The 14,321-nt window shown below is 28.0% G+C and overlaps 1 long non-coding RNA gene across 1 annotated transcript; it reads left to right on the forward strand.

Annotated features, from left to right (window-relative positions):
- Positions 1–1,269: 1,269 nt before the first annotated feature.
- Positions 1,270–2,498, forward strand: LOC148766438 (uncharacterized). The gene is made up of 2 exons (XR_016035077.1): positions 1,270–1,396; positions 2,455–2,498. It is a non-coding gene; the product is annotated as an uncharacterized LOC148766438 (long non-coding RNA).
- The last annotated feature ends 11,823 nt before the right edge of the window (positions 2,499–14,321 follow it).

Genomic DNA, 14,321 nt, shown 5'->3' on the forward strand with positions numbered 1-14,321 from the left:
AAAACTAAACATTGAACGTTTTGATTTCCATATAAAAAGAACAGACATATCGTTGGTCCCAAACTTGTACAATCATAATGACTTATCCCTGTTCAAAACTTGAATTTGATCCATATAATCGGTGTTATTGTGTTTGATACCAACCGCCCTAAACGCATGTAACAAATCCAATACAGTGTATTGACATGTCACTATGCGATGCATGGCGTATTGAGTTCTAACAAATATTTGATAATAAAAAAAGTTCTCGAAATAGTAAGATGAATGGTTGATATACAATACCAAGTAGTAGAAAAATATTTAATAAAAAACTATTTCGTATGGTTTAAGTGATGAATAATGCCAAAATAAGTGAAAAAGTTAAAAATCGAAGGTTTACTTTCCGTATACAAAGAGTGAATACATCGTTGGTCCCAAACTTGTACAACCATAATGACCAATTAATTCAAATTCTTAATTTGATCCTAACAATTACTGTGATTGTGTTTGATAACAACCGCCCTAACGCATGTATCTAATACAATGCGAGTAACCTACATATTTTGTACAGTGGTCATACAAAATAAGTAATAATTACCAAAACAATAGCAATATAAATGTTTAATGAAATAAAATCATTTTACACTAAATTTACCTTGATAAAAAATATTGAGTGGAATCCATAGTAAGTTCATAGTACAATACAAATTAACTTACAAATTATGAATAACAATACATATAAGTAATAAAAAATTAAAGGTTGTTATTTAATAATGTATACAATTTTACATAGTTACCTTAATATATGTTGAAAAGTTTTCAGGTGTACCACATTGTTTGTAACGTTGGTCGTATCGCTGGATTCCTACTTGATAAAATCATACACAAGGGTTATTTAATTATACAGGTTGCACTCCAGATTGGGATAAACAAACTCGATAGATCCAAAAATGAATTGGCAGAATCACGAATCAGCATGTCATCGGGAATTGCAGTTCCAATATTGTTTTATTAATATTAATCGTAATCATAATCCTCAATTTATTCTATATTACACCCAGTAAAATAAACCGGGTACATTTTTACCATTCATATGCACACAAACACTCAAAGACACACGTTGGAGTGTAGGTCAACGATAAAAAAATCACCCGGTATAGTTTTCATCGGTTGTAGAAGAGATACTCATAATCCTCATACTAATGCTAATACTAATAATATTATTACATATACCAATATGATAAAGCTAACTTTAATATACTAATGTCAAAACTAATACTAATATTAAGAGTAAAAAGCAGTTTACCCCCTAAACAAATGCCCGTTTTGCACTTTGCCCCCCAAACAAAAAAAATTTGCACGTTCTTACCTAAACTCCGGTTTTTGTTGCACGGTGCCTCAAAATTGGAATTTTCAGGCCATTTTGACCGGATTCTTGCACACGTGCTTTTCACGTGAGTTTTAAAGGGGCAAAAGAGTCATTTCTCTTACATTCTTCATAAATTAAAAAAAAAACAAAAAAAACAAAAAAAAAAAAAACAAAAAACAAAATACAAAAAGAAAAAAACAAAAGAAGAAAAAGAAAAGGAAGAGCTGCCGACGCCATTTCTACACTCAAATCGGCCTTTTCGGAACGGCTTCTTCTTCATCAAGATAAAGCACGGCGGCACCGACGAGATCCCCTCTACCCTCATAATCGATTTCGTGGTGAATTTGAATATAACAACAACAACATAAAGTGGTGGGCAAGGTTTCTTATAGAACGGTGGTAGTGGATACAGAGGAATTGGTGGTGGAAGTGGCTTCACATAAACCGGCGGCTTAGAAATGGGCGGCTTGTAAACTGGGGGTTTAGAAACCCGCCGGCGTCGCCGACGTACTCGTCGTCCGGCGAGATGACGAAGGCTAATCCGCCGCCGATGGAGGAGGGGTTCAGGTTCGTGACGGAGAACGAGAAGAATGTGGAGAAGCTCCCCAGGGATTGGGTGCCGGGTCGCCGGAAATTGATGGGTTTCGAGTATAGGATCTTGCCGGCGCCGGAGTAGGGGACGCCGAGATCGCGAGTGAGTCTGACGCTCCCGTTGCTCATGTGGGCGTCGCCGAGCAGCTTCATGGTGACAGAGTAAGCGTCCCGAAGTCAAAATCAGTAGACGCGGACAAGAATAAAACGAAATTCGCTACGAGAATCAAACAGAAGTAAAACCCGCCGGAAATTGACGTCATTGTCTAGATTAATTCAGAAGAATAACCCATTAACGAATAATCAAGGAAGTTATTATGTCCTGTATTCTGAGAGAGAGAAACTGAAGAAGAAAATAATTAATTAAGGGAGTGTGTGAACGGTGGTGGTGGTATGGGAGAGGAGAGAATCGATATTTAGAAATGGCGTCGGCAGCCCTTCCTTTTCTTTCTTTTTTTTCTTTTGTTTTTGTTTTTTTTTTTTTTTTTTTATTTATGAAGAAGGTAAGTGAATAGACTATTTTGCCCCTTTAAAACTCACGTGAAAAGCACGTGGGTAAGAATCCGGTCAAAATGGCCTGAAAATTCCAATTTTGAGGCACCGTGCAACAAAAACCGGAGTTTAGGTAAGAACGTGCAAATTTTTTTTGTTTGGAGGGCAAAGTGCAAAACGGGCATTTGTTTAGGGGGTAAACTGCTTTTTACTCTAATATTAATATAGCAATAGCAATACCAATACCAATACCAAAACCAACATCAACACTAACACCATTATCATTATAATTACCAACAACATCACCATTACCACTGCACTTACCGTTGCCATTAAAATTGCCATTACTATTGTAATTAACATTGCCATTACATCTACCATAATCAATATCAATACTAATACCAATACCAATATCAATACCAAAACCACTGCCAATGCCAATACCAACACCAACACCGTACCAACACCAACACCAACACCATTACCATTACCATTACCATTGCCCTTACCATTGCCATTAAAATTGTCATTACTATTGCCATTACTATTGCCATTACCATTGCCATTACATCTACCATTATCAATACCGATACTAATACCAATACCAATACCTACCAATACCAATATTAATATCAATACCAATACTAATACAAATACCAATATCAATACTAATACAAATACCTATAGAAATATCAATAACAATAACAATAACAATACAATTAATAATAATTCTAATTACAATCACAATACTAATTATTATCCTAATTATAATCATAATACTAATGCTAATACTAATACTACTACTAATACTAATAATAATATGAATACCAATATCAATACCAATACCAATACCAATACCAATATCAATAGGTTTAATGCCATTATCAATATCATTACCATTACCATTGTCATTACCATTATCATAACCATTACCATTACCATTACCACTACTATTACCATTACCAAAGCTAATATACTAATGATAATCATAATGCTAATCCTAACATAACATTAATGCTAATGTTACTCATAACCCTAATACTAATCCTTATACCAATTCTAATTATAACTATAATCCTAATCACAATTCGAATCATAATTATAATCATAATCATAATGTTAATGCTAATCTTAATTCTAACACTAACTCTAATTATAATCCTAATAATAACAACAATACTGATCCTAATTCTTATCCTAATAAAAATCAAAATATGCTAATGGTAACGCTATTCTTAATACCAATCCTAATATGCCAATGCTACTGTAAATTCTAATCCTAATTCTAATTATAATGCTAATAATAATGCTAATACCAATACTAATTAAAATCATAATGCTGACCCTAATACTAATATGCATACTAATATTAATGCTAATATTAATACTAATACTAATAATAATACTAATGCTGATACTGATGTTGATGCTGATGTTGATGTTGATGCTGATGTTGATACATATACTAATAGTAATACTAATATTAATATTGTTACTGATACAAATACTAATACTAATATTGATATTGGTACTAATAATGCTACTAATACTGGTAACAATACTCATACTTATACTGGTACTAATACTAATACTAATACTAATATTGATACTAATACTCATACTAATACTAATACCCATACTGATACTAATACTAATACTGATACTGATACTGATACTGATACTCATACTCATAGTAATATTAATCTTAATAATACTACTACTACTAATACTAATATAATATTAATACTAATACTGATACGCATACTGACACTTATACGAACACTCATACTAATACTGATACTCATACTAATACTCATATTGTTACTCATACTAATACTGAAATGATACTGCTATTGGTAATGATAATAATAATATTGATATTGATATTGATACATATACTAATATTGAAACTTATACTAATATTGATTCTGATACCGATATTGATAGTGATGTTAATATTGATATTAATATTAATATAAATACTAATACTAATACTAATATTAAGAAGCGTCATATTAGGGCGTCATCAAGCCATCATAAAAAGGTATTTTTCTAGTAGTGCTAATACTAATACTAATATTAATATTATTACTAATATTAATATGTTAATATTGTTAATGTTAATGCTAATGTACTAATGCTAAGACTCATTTTAATGCTAATGATAATCTGGATATGCTAATCATTATGCTACTGCTAATGATAATTATAATCCTAATATTATCCAAATCATTATCATATTCCTAATCCTATTCATAACACTAATCATAATTCTAATCTTAATTCTAATCATAATCCTATTCCTAACACCAATCATAATTCTAATCCTAACCTTAATAATTTTAATACTAATATGCTAATGCTAATTGTAATGCTAATGTTAATTATAATTCTAATTCTAATCTTAATTCTAATCATAATCTTAATCCTAATGCTAATCATAATCTTAATACTCATACATGTCACTAATTGTAGTACTAATCATAAGCATAATGTTAACTATAATTCTAAATACTAATATAAATCATAATCCTAATTCAAATCCTAATTCTAATATTAATTCTAATACTATACTAATCCTAATTATAATTTGAATCCTAATCCTAGTATTAATACTAATACTAATTGAAATAATATTAAGTATAATCCTAATTAAATTGGACATAAATTTGGAAAACTGGGAATGTGGCATCATTACATGAATTCGTAGCAAAAAGATAATAAAGTGTATTAAATAAGGAAATTTATGTATAAATCATTAATTAATCAATTTAATCAGTAAATAAACTAAATAATATGTATTTGAATTTTATGATTAAAAAAAATATATGAAAATTCCTATATAATTAATTTTAGGACACGTGGGTTTTTTGTTAATAATAGTAATACTATACATGGATTGTTTTGTATTAATATTAATAATATACAGGGATTTTTTTGTAATAATAATTTTATACAAATGCACAATTTGATTAAATATTGATAAAAAAGAACTATATAAAAGTGACGATTATTAAAAAAAAACATTGGTACGGAATATTTTTTTAATAAGTAATTAATTTATTGATAATACGATTTAAAGATAAAACATAATAATCTACTCGACATTCACAACAATAATTACATTTCGTGTACTGTCAAACGCAAACGAATATGTATTGCCAATAACCATATTGTTGGATGAACAAAACGATTTACAGCCAAAAGTGAGGTAGACATTGGGTAATTTACGTCTTCTTGTTGTACGTACTCTAATATTCCTCGTTGTACCACCGTGAAACTCAACATCGATGTAGTTTTTGCCAATCAACCCATAATTCTTAGCGAAAGATTTGCGTATATACTATAATGTATGCAAATAAAAAAATTAGATAAAATATAATGATGAGTTTATAATAACAATTAATGGAAAATTCACATTAAGAAATAATTTTACCTTCTGATGGAGATCTTTGAACGTAAACTTTCTCTCAAAGTAGATGAGTGAGGAATTAATGTTAGTTACATCGTCATCAAAATGAAATTCATTTTCTTTAGAAAATGATTGATGCATTGTCATGTTGAAAGACCAATCGCATTGACACACATCCATACAGAGCCGAAGTGCCGACGTTCATTGGACGGTATACACATATAATGTGTAAACACACATTCACACAACCCACAATTGAAAAAAGTTTTGTAATCTTCAGTTTCAACTACACCACATATAAAACATGGCCCCGTGCGCAGTTCGACTTTGATAGATTCTCTGCATGAAATACACATACATGGATCCAAAGTGCGATCAAAATGGTTGTTGCAAAGTACGCATAATGTTAGTTCAACTTCCATTCTTCCATCGAACGAATTTGGATTCGAGATTGTAAAATATTGTGCGTGAAGAAATGTGGAGTGAAAGAACGATTAAAAAATATAAAATCAATAATTATGAAGTGAAAACATGCACGTACAACAATTTGAAATACCAAAGAAAAATCGAAAAACAGTTCTGCTAAAATACAAAATTACGATATTACAATATTCTCTAAATACAAATTAAGACCTATGAAGCAAAACTAAATACAGATCTGCTACGTGGGCCTTTTCTTTGAATTAGTAATACTATATAGGCGTTGTATTATAATTTGTAAAATTATTTGACATTAATGCAATTAAAAAAGTAGTTATGGGCATAATTTGGATATAAAATAAGTTTGTGCTGTCTTGTTTTTATCAATAATCGAAAAAAACTAATAATAATATGACTTAAATTTGATTACAGGAAATATATAGTAAAATAAATAAGAACTTAAATTTAATAATATGCTGATTGTAAAATGAATAAGATCATAAATCAGATCTATTTTATTGAAATTATTAATTACAGTGTATAACATTATATGACTCATATATGTATAACATTAAGGAGTTCATCACTGGGGTGTTACTTGTTCGGTACACTCACAACACCGCTAAGAAGATATGGTACAGTTGGTCCAATATATTGTATCAAAGAGATACACAAAAAATATGCCTGAACTCCTCGCAATCCACACAACTTATGAGAAATTCCTTTAAACCATCCTCAACGCATACGACGCATGGATTGCATCCGTTCGTAGCTACAAAACCACAAAAAAATAAAAATAAAAACTTAGAAGTTGATTTACGCTAAATCATATGTATAAGAGATTATTATAAACGCGAAAAATATATAATTAAAGAATATAACAAAACCTTGATGAAACGGGACATACTCAACTTCATTAACAATAATCTCTTGTACCTCACCAATATGATTACAATTATCACATGTATAATCTTCAGATTGACTATTAGAATTAATTTTTTTTCATATTCCGTCCATACAATATATGTGGATCATACCCTTGCAATGTATCCAACAACGCAAGCCTACTTTGAAGTCGACGTCGCCGCATATGACACATATCTTGCTATCACTGGATCTATAAAAGTACCGAGTAAACAAACATAATTAATATCGGTGTTATTTTGTTTTCCCATAAATTGGAATACAAAAAAAATGTAAAAAAATGTAAAACATACACATTAATATTAATCCAAATATACTAATGCTAATACTAATACTAATGTTAATCATAATTCTAATCCTAATGTTGATCCTTATCCTAGTCATAACTGTAATTGTAATCCTAATGCTAATGTTAATTATAATACTAAACTTAATACTAATCATATACTAATATTAGTTATAATCCTAACACTGACACTAACACTAACACTATGACTAACACTAACACTAACACTAACACTGATACTAATACAAATACCAATTTTAATACTAATACTAATTTCTAATTTTAATACTAATACTAATACTAATACTAATATTAATATTAATATTAATACTAATACTAATACTAATACTAATACTAATACTAATACTAATACTAATACTAATACTAATACTAACACTAATACTAATACTAATACTAATACTAATACTAATACTAATACTAATACTAATACTAATACTAATAATAATAGCTAATACTAATATTAATACTAATATTAATACTAATATTAATACTAATACTAATATTAATTCTAATACTAATACTTAATACTAATACGAATAGCTAATAACTAATACTTATACTAATATTAATCTTAATTCTAATACTAATACTGAATACTAATACTAATAGCTAATAGCTAAACTAATACTGATATTAATACTAATACTAATACTAATACTAATACTAATACTAATATATATACATATACATATACATATACATATACATATACATATACATATACATATACATATACCAATCTAATACTAATATTAATACTAAGAATAATAATAATAATACTAATATTAATACTAATATTGATACTAATACTAATACTATCACTATTACTATTACTAATGCTCATACCATTAATAAAATTATTACTAATATTAATATTAGTTCGAATCGTAATACTAATCGTAATGTTGACTCTAATCCTAATCCTAATCCTGATCCTAATACTAATACAAATACTAATACTAATACTAACCCTAATAATGATAATATTAATACTATTCATAAACTTAATCCCAATCTCAATCTTAATCCTGATAATTTTTTTATTTTTTTTTATTTTGATCCTAATCTTAATATTAATCACATTAGTCATTACTCATACTAATTATACTAATATTTATACTCATATTCGGTATTATACTAATACTCATACTAATACTAATATTAATGCTATTATCAATATCAATATCAATATCAATATCAATATCAATACCAATACCAATACCAATACCAATACCAATACCAATTCCAATTATAATACTAATACTAATCATAATTGCAGTCGTAATTATAATCATAATCAGAATCACAATCCTAATTAATATAATTATAATCATAATCCTAATTAATAGACATTAACGGTAATCTGAATATTGATACTAATACCAATACTGATACATAAACAAATATTGAATTTTAAACAATAAAATATTTTGACGGAATTAAATACGGATGTACGCCTTTTGTAATAACATTGAAAAATTATGTATTGCGAATATAGAGTTTGTGGGATGCCGAGATGTACGAAGAAATATTTTTCAACGATTGTACTTTAATATAAAAAAATCAGTAATACTATATTATATTATTATAGTATATATAATATTCTATATACATGTATGTTTATTAAAGAGTTATACTGCATAACAATAGTTATATTATATACTTTTGATAAATTAATTTATAAAGCATTCTTCTTGTTTTTTTTTTTTTTGGTTATTTTTCTTTTTGATGTATGAATTTTTTTAAATGAGCATAAAATTGCAATGTGCAAACTGAAAGCATAGTGAAAATTGAAATTGGAAAAGTAACAATGCACGTAAATAAGAAGAGATTACGTAAATCGTTCAAACTATAATACAAATTATCAAAATACCAACCAACAACAACAACAAAGATTACATAAAACTAATATGCTTATATATTAAAATCAACGACAAAATCTATTTAAGAGGAAGATCAAATCTTGAAGATATAACAATATGAAATGTAAGAGCAAAAATATTTACTCAATGAAAAACAATAACAAACTAAAATAGTTGAGTTAGTTGATAAACGATTGATTTTTCGAGTTGTTACTCATTCTTGTTACATATTACACATACCTTGTTGAGATTTTGAAAAACAAAAAAATTAAATTAACAAAAAATAACAATTAACAATAAAAAAAATGAACATCAAGAATAACATATTTAGGAAAGAACAATACATTGGAAAACATAACAACTAATAATAATGAATATCTTGAAGATATAACAAAATCAAACACAGGAGAAAAATATTTAATTAGTAAAATGCAATACCAAATGAAAATGGTTGAGCTAGTCGATAAACAACTCACTGCGGAGTTCATTAGTATTGTCGCATATTACACACACCTTGTCAAAATTCTGAAAAACAAAAGAAAAATGAAACGAAGCATAACAATTAACAATGAAAAGTGAACATCAAGAATAACATATTTAGCAAACAACAATATATTAGAAAAATAACAATGAACAATAATTTATCAAGAGGAACTGAACGTTCATGAAAAAAATATACGGCTGGAAAAAAAATAAAATCGAAGCAAATAATATTTTTTTTTATGTGTGTTAACACACCTTCTATGTGAACAAAATGATTAGAAACAATTGCATATTTATAGCATTTATGATTAGGATTTGGTGGGTTCCTTCGATGCTACACCCGGTGAAAAACACCGGGTGGGTCTTCTGCTGCCACGTGTTCTTTTTTTTATTTTTCTAAAACCCCTAAAGGTAAACCCTAGCGGGGAATCTATTATAAAATACAAAAAAGAGACACGTGGCAGCAGAAGACCCACCCGGTGTTTTTCACCGGGTGTAGGGTCGAACAAATCGGATTTGGTGTGAGTAATTGAACGCAAATTATTGCAGTATATAAATCGGTAAATTATCTTGATTTTCATGATTTTAAATATATACAATGATATTTATGGAAATAATATGTAAAGAATATGACCTTTTGTAATGGTAAATGGAAAAGTTGAAATCTATTATTAATTCATCGGAATTTAAAAAAGCGGATTTGGTAGATCAAGAAGTTTGTAATTTAAAAAAACGCGAAAGAAATTACAACAAAACCCCAAGAATTAAACATTTGGCAATGTAAATTTGATAAAATTACAACAAAACCGCAAGAATTAAATAGATACAAAAAAAATAATTACTACACATATATGAATCGTACTTGTATATTATAAATGATAAAAAAATATGTGCATATACAAATTATGCAAACAATGACATTACAATAAACTTTCGATTATGAAGAGAACTGTATCTTAAAAATAAATCATAATAGTGTCATTATGCCGTAAAGAGTGATAATATAGTGGTATGATCTATACCATTTGTAAAGAACTATATATATTAAATTAACCATCGAAAAAATATGCAATTATGCAAGAAATGAACAATTGGAAAAAATAAGATTAAACAGTGATAGATCAAAAAAGTGCATTAACATGTTTATGTAATACTCACTTCGAGTGTTTCTTTAGTGCAAGTCCTTGAGCAGAATGTGGCAGAGAGTAAAAGAGTTTGGAGTAATGCGTTCAATATATGTGCATATAAGGATATATATATATATATATATATATATATATATATATATATATATATATATATATATATATATATATATATATATATATATATATATATATACACATAAATAAATATATAAATACGTAAATAAAAAAATTAGCATTAATTTCCGTAAATCATGGATATAAATTATATTAATGTAAATATATATGTATAAATCACGTATATTAAAGTTTTGAATTGTTAAAAAAGGAAAGATATACCATATCAATAAAAGATTATAACAGATTCCAGAAATTTATGCATATATAATATAGATACAATTTTGTTTACCATATATTATGTAGATACCATAATTTAATGAATACACATATATTATTACATCAAACATAATAAATAAATTGATATGTCATATGTTAACCGTCGCTCCAACACAATTAATATAAATGACATCTAATAATTAAATCCATGTATATCATATAAATTTTAAAATATATCCGTTCTGCATTTCTTAAAAAAATTAAACATATTTTACGTTTTTCTTTTAATAAGAAATCAGATTTTCTAATTTGAATAAAATAAAATATTAATAATATTTCATTATTAAATATAAAAATATGTTTATTACGCAATGGACGTACACGCAATGGACGTACTATGAATATATCTCTATTAATAGAGTGGTAATAATTGTCCTTAATTATAATAAGATTTTCTTAATTTCTTAGTATACATTTATTGAAATTAATTTCTTACCGTAATTTAGGTATTAAATTTAGAATAATATATACAATTAATTACGATTTAATTGAATTCGTATTAATTTAAAAATATTAATTTTAAAATATTAATTCCATAATTAAGTTCAATAATTTCGAATAAATATCCACAATTTAAGATCCCTACCGTAAATAATATGCATTAATTCCGATTTACTAAATAATTTTTGATTAATTCCAATTATGGCAATTAAATCCGATTTTGAAAGTGAAGTTATTTATGGTATATGTAATGACACATGGGCAATGACTGGGATGTCTACATGGACGCCTACGTGGATGACAAATGTCGGAATTCTAGGCTATGAGGGTTTCAATTTATATATTATATAGATACAACTTTTTTAGTTTCCTTACATTCCTTTATATCAAGAATTGGTTGAAGAAATAGATAGTTTCCTCCTACAAAAATTGGCCATCACATTTAGGAAGAAAGTAACAATTCGTTTCTTTTCCTCTATCAGTTCTTGATTATAGATTCACAATTATAAGAAAATTATTAATCGTGGATATACAATAGACTATCTAAGATCTTGGAGCTACTGTGAAGGAGTCGAGTTTTTCAACGTTAATATTCGAGTTTCTCCTATTTCTGAATCCAGCAATCCCCCATCTTTTAGCACATGAATTTTGAAGACGGTGTTATTTTATAACTTCTAGGTTTTAGTTTTCACATTCATTTAACACATATAACACGTACTTATAAAATTTTAAACGCTTAATATTTTATAAATTTATCAGTAGCTTTTGTGATTCGTTTCCAACACTATTAAGTGTCTTGACCCGATATTTGTTTTATTGTTTTCATAATTAATTAATATCATTCTAACACTGAAGAAGAGCATTAGACTATGGTAAAGTATATTCTTAGGTCTTAGATTGATGAATTTAGTGACAATGAGAGATTGTTAGGGTTAAATACTAATGTCGTGTTTTTGGGTAATAATTTTGTTTGATTAATAAATTCAATTTTCTTCATTAAATTTGTGAATGTGCCCGATTAATTAATTAATTATGCATTTGTTTATTATTAATTGATGCATAAGTCATATTTTTTTCTATTTGTAGATAAATTGTTGTGCGGAGTTCAACTAATGCATGAAAGATTAATTTATCGACTCTTATAAAATATAAGTGAATTAGTTTACAATTTAATTAGATCAAAGTAGACGAACCATCAGAAAGATGACGTCTTCGATGTATCTTGGGGCGACCACGTCTGGATTGGGACAATCATACTCAAAAGAGGATTCATCACTTATTTCTCTCATTCAAAACCGTGCATGAAATTTTCATCACAAATGGCTCCACTTGGGAGAAAGGAAAAAACTCGTCTTCTTTCTTTTTTTTATTACCTCCCTCGCATATGTATAAAACATAATTCGTTCTAAACTTTTAAAAATGATTACTAATCCTTTACGTGCATTGTTGAGAGCAGTTGGAGGTCGGTGGTTATGGAAAGTGATTGCTTAAAAGAATTCAGACCCTTCAATGAGACGGATATACTATATCATTTTTTGGTCCTTTAGTTGAAGATTGCTTGCTATATGAGTGTTTCGAGTCTACATTTTTTCCTTTGTTAAGAAAATAGGAATCCCCATGCCTAGACAATAGCCTAATTGGTTGTTAATTGGGTGAAGGAAGATGCAATCCTCCCTTAGACTAATTCATTTGTTGTTCAATGAAATATCTAAAATTTCAAAAAAAAAATCTTAGTTATAAATCAATTCATCTTCACGTACATAAAAAAAAAAAAAAAAATACACAATACAAGTCAATATTTGCAGAACATTTTGTACACAATATACAAAAAAACAAAACACTTGCATTCAACAAATGAATAATACTAGTAAACCACACTGCAAAAATCATTCTGCAAAACCACTCTGCAAAAACCACACTAAAAAATACTCAAAGGAAGTGGGTCTGTAGAATTATCTTTTTGGGTTTCTGTCGCTAATCCGTCTCCAAATATTTGTGTAATTTACCACAATAGTTTCGACTTTCGACTAAAGAACTGACTCCATTAATGAGCGATGTTGGTGTTAACAGATCGAAGATAAGATTTCTATCGAGGGGATTTTAAGAGCGTGATTTATGGGCACAATATTCTGGAGGGGATATCGGGCTAATCGATACCACGCTAATTGATTAGGGGTGGGATTTCATAAATCTACATAGTTATTGGAAATATTCAGTGGGGCATGCATATAAGGTATTTTGGCTTGTGTGGATTTATGGTAAATTATCAATTAAAAAAATGGGTTTATCGAGAAGTAAAAATTCCATTAGAGGGTTTTATCAAACAGCTCCTGTATTAAAAGCTTTCTCAAAAACAAAATATTAAAAAAAAAAATCGATTAATGACTGGTTTGGGCAAAGTTCCACATTCAAAACAGGTTTCAAATTTCTTCAGTGAAGCAAAAAAGCAAACACCTTTACTGCGTAAAGGAGTTTGCTCGGCAGCTCCAAGCCGAAGTAG

This window comes from Erythranthe guttata, chromosome 12 (assembly GCF_056151865.1).
Source record: "Erythranthe guttata isolate IM_541 chromosome 12, IM_541, whole genome shotgun sequence".
In the NCBI taxonomy this organism is placed as follows: Eukaryota; Viridiplantae; Streptophyta; class Magnoliopsida; order Lamiales; family Phrymaceae; genus Erythranthe; species Erythranthe guttata.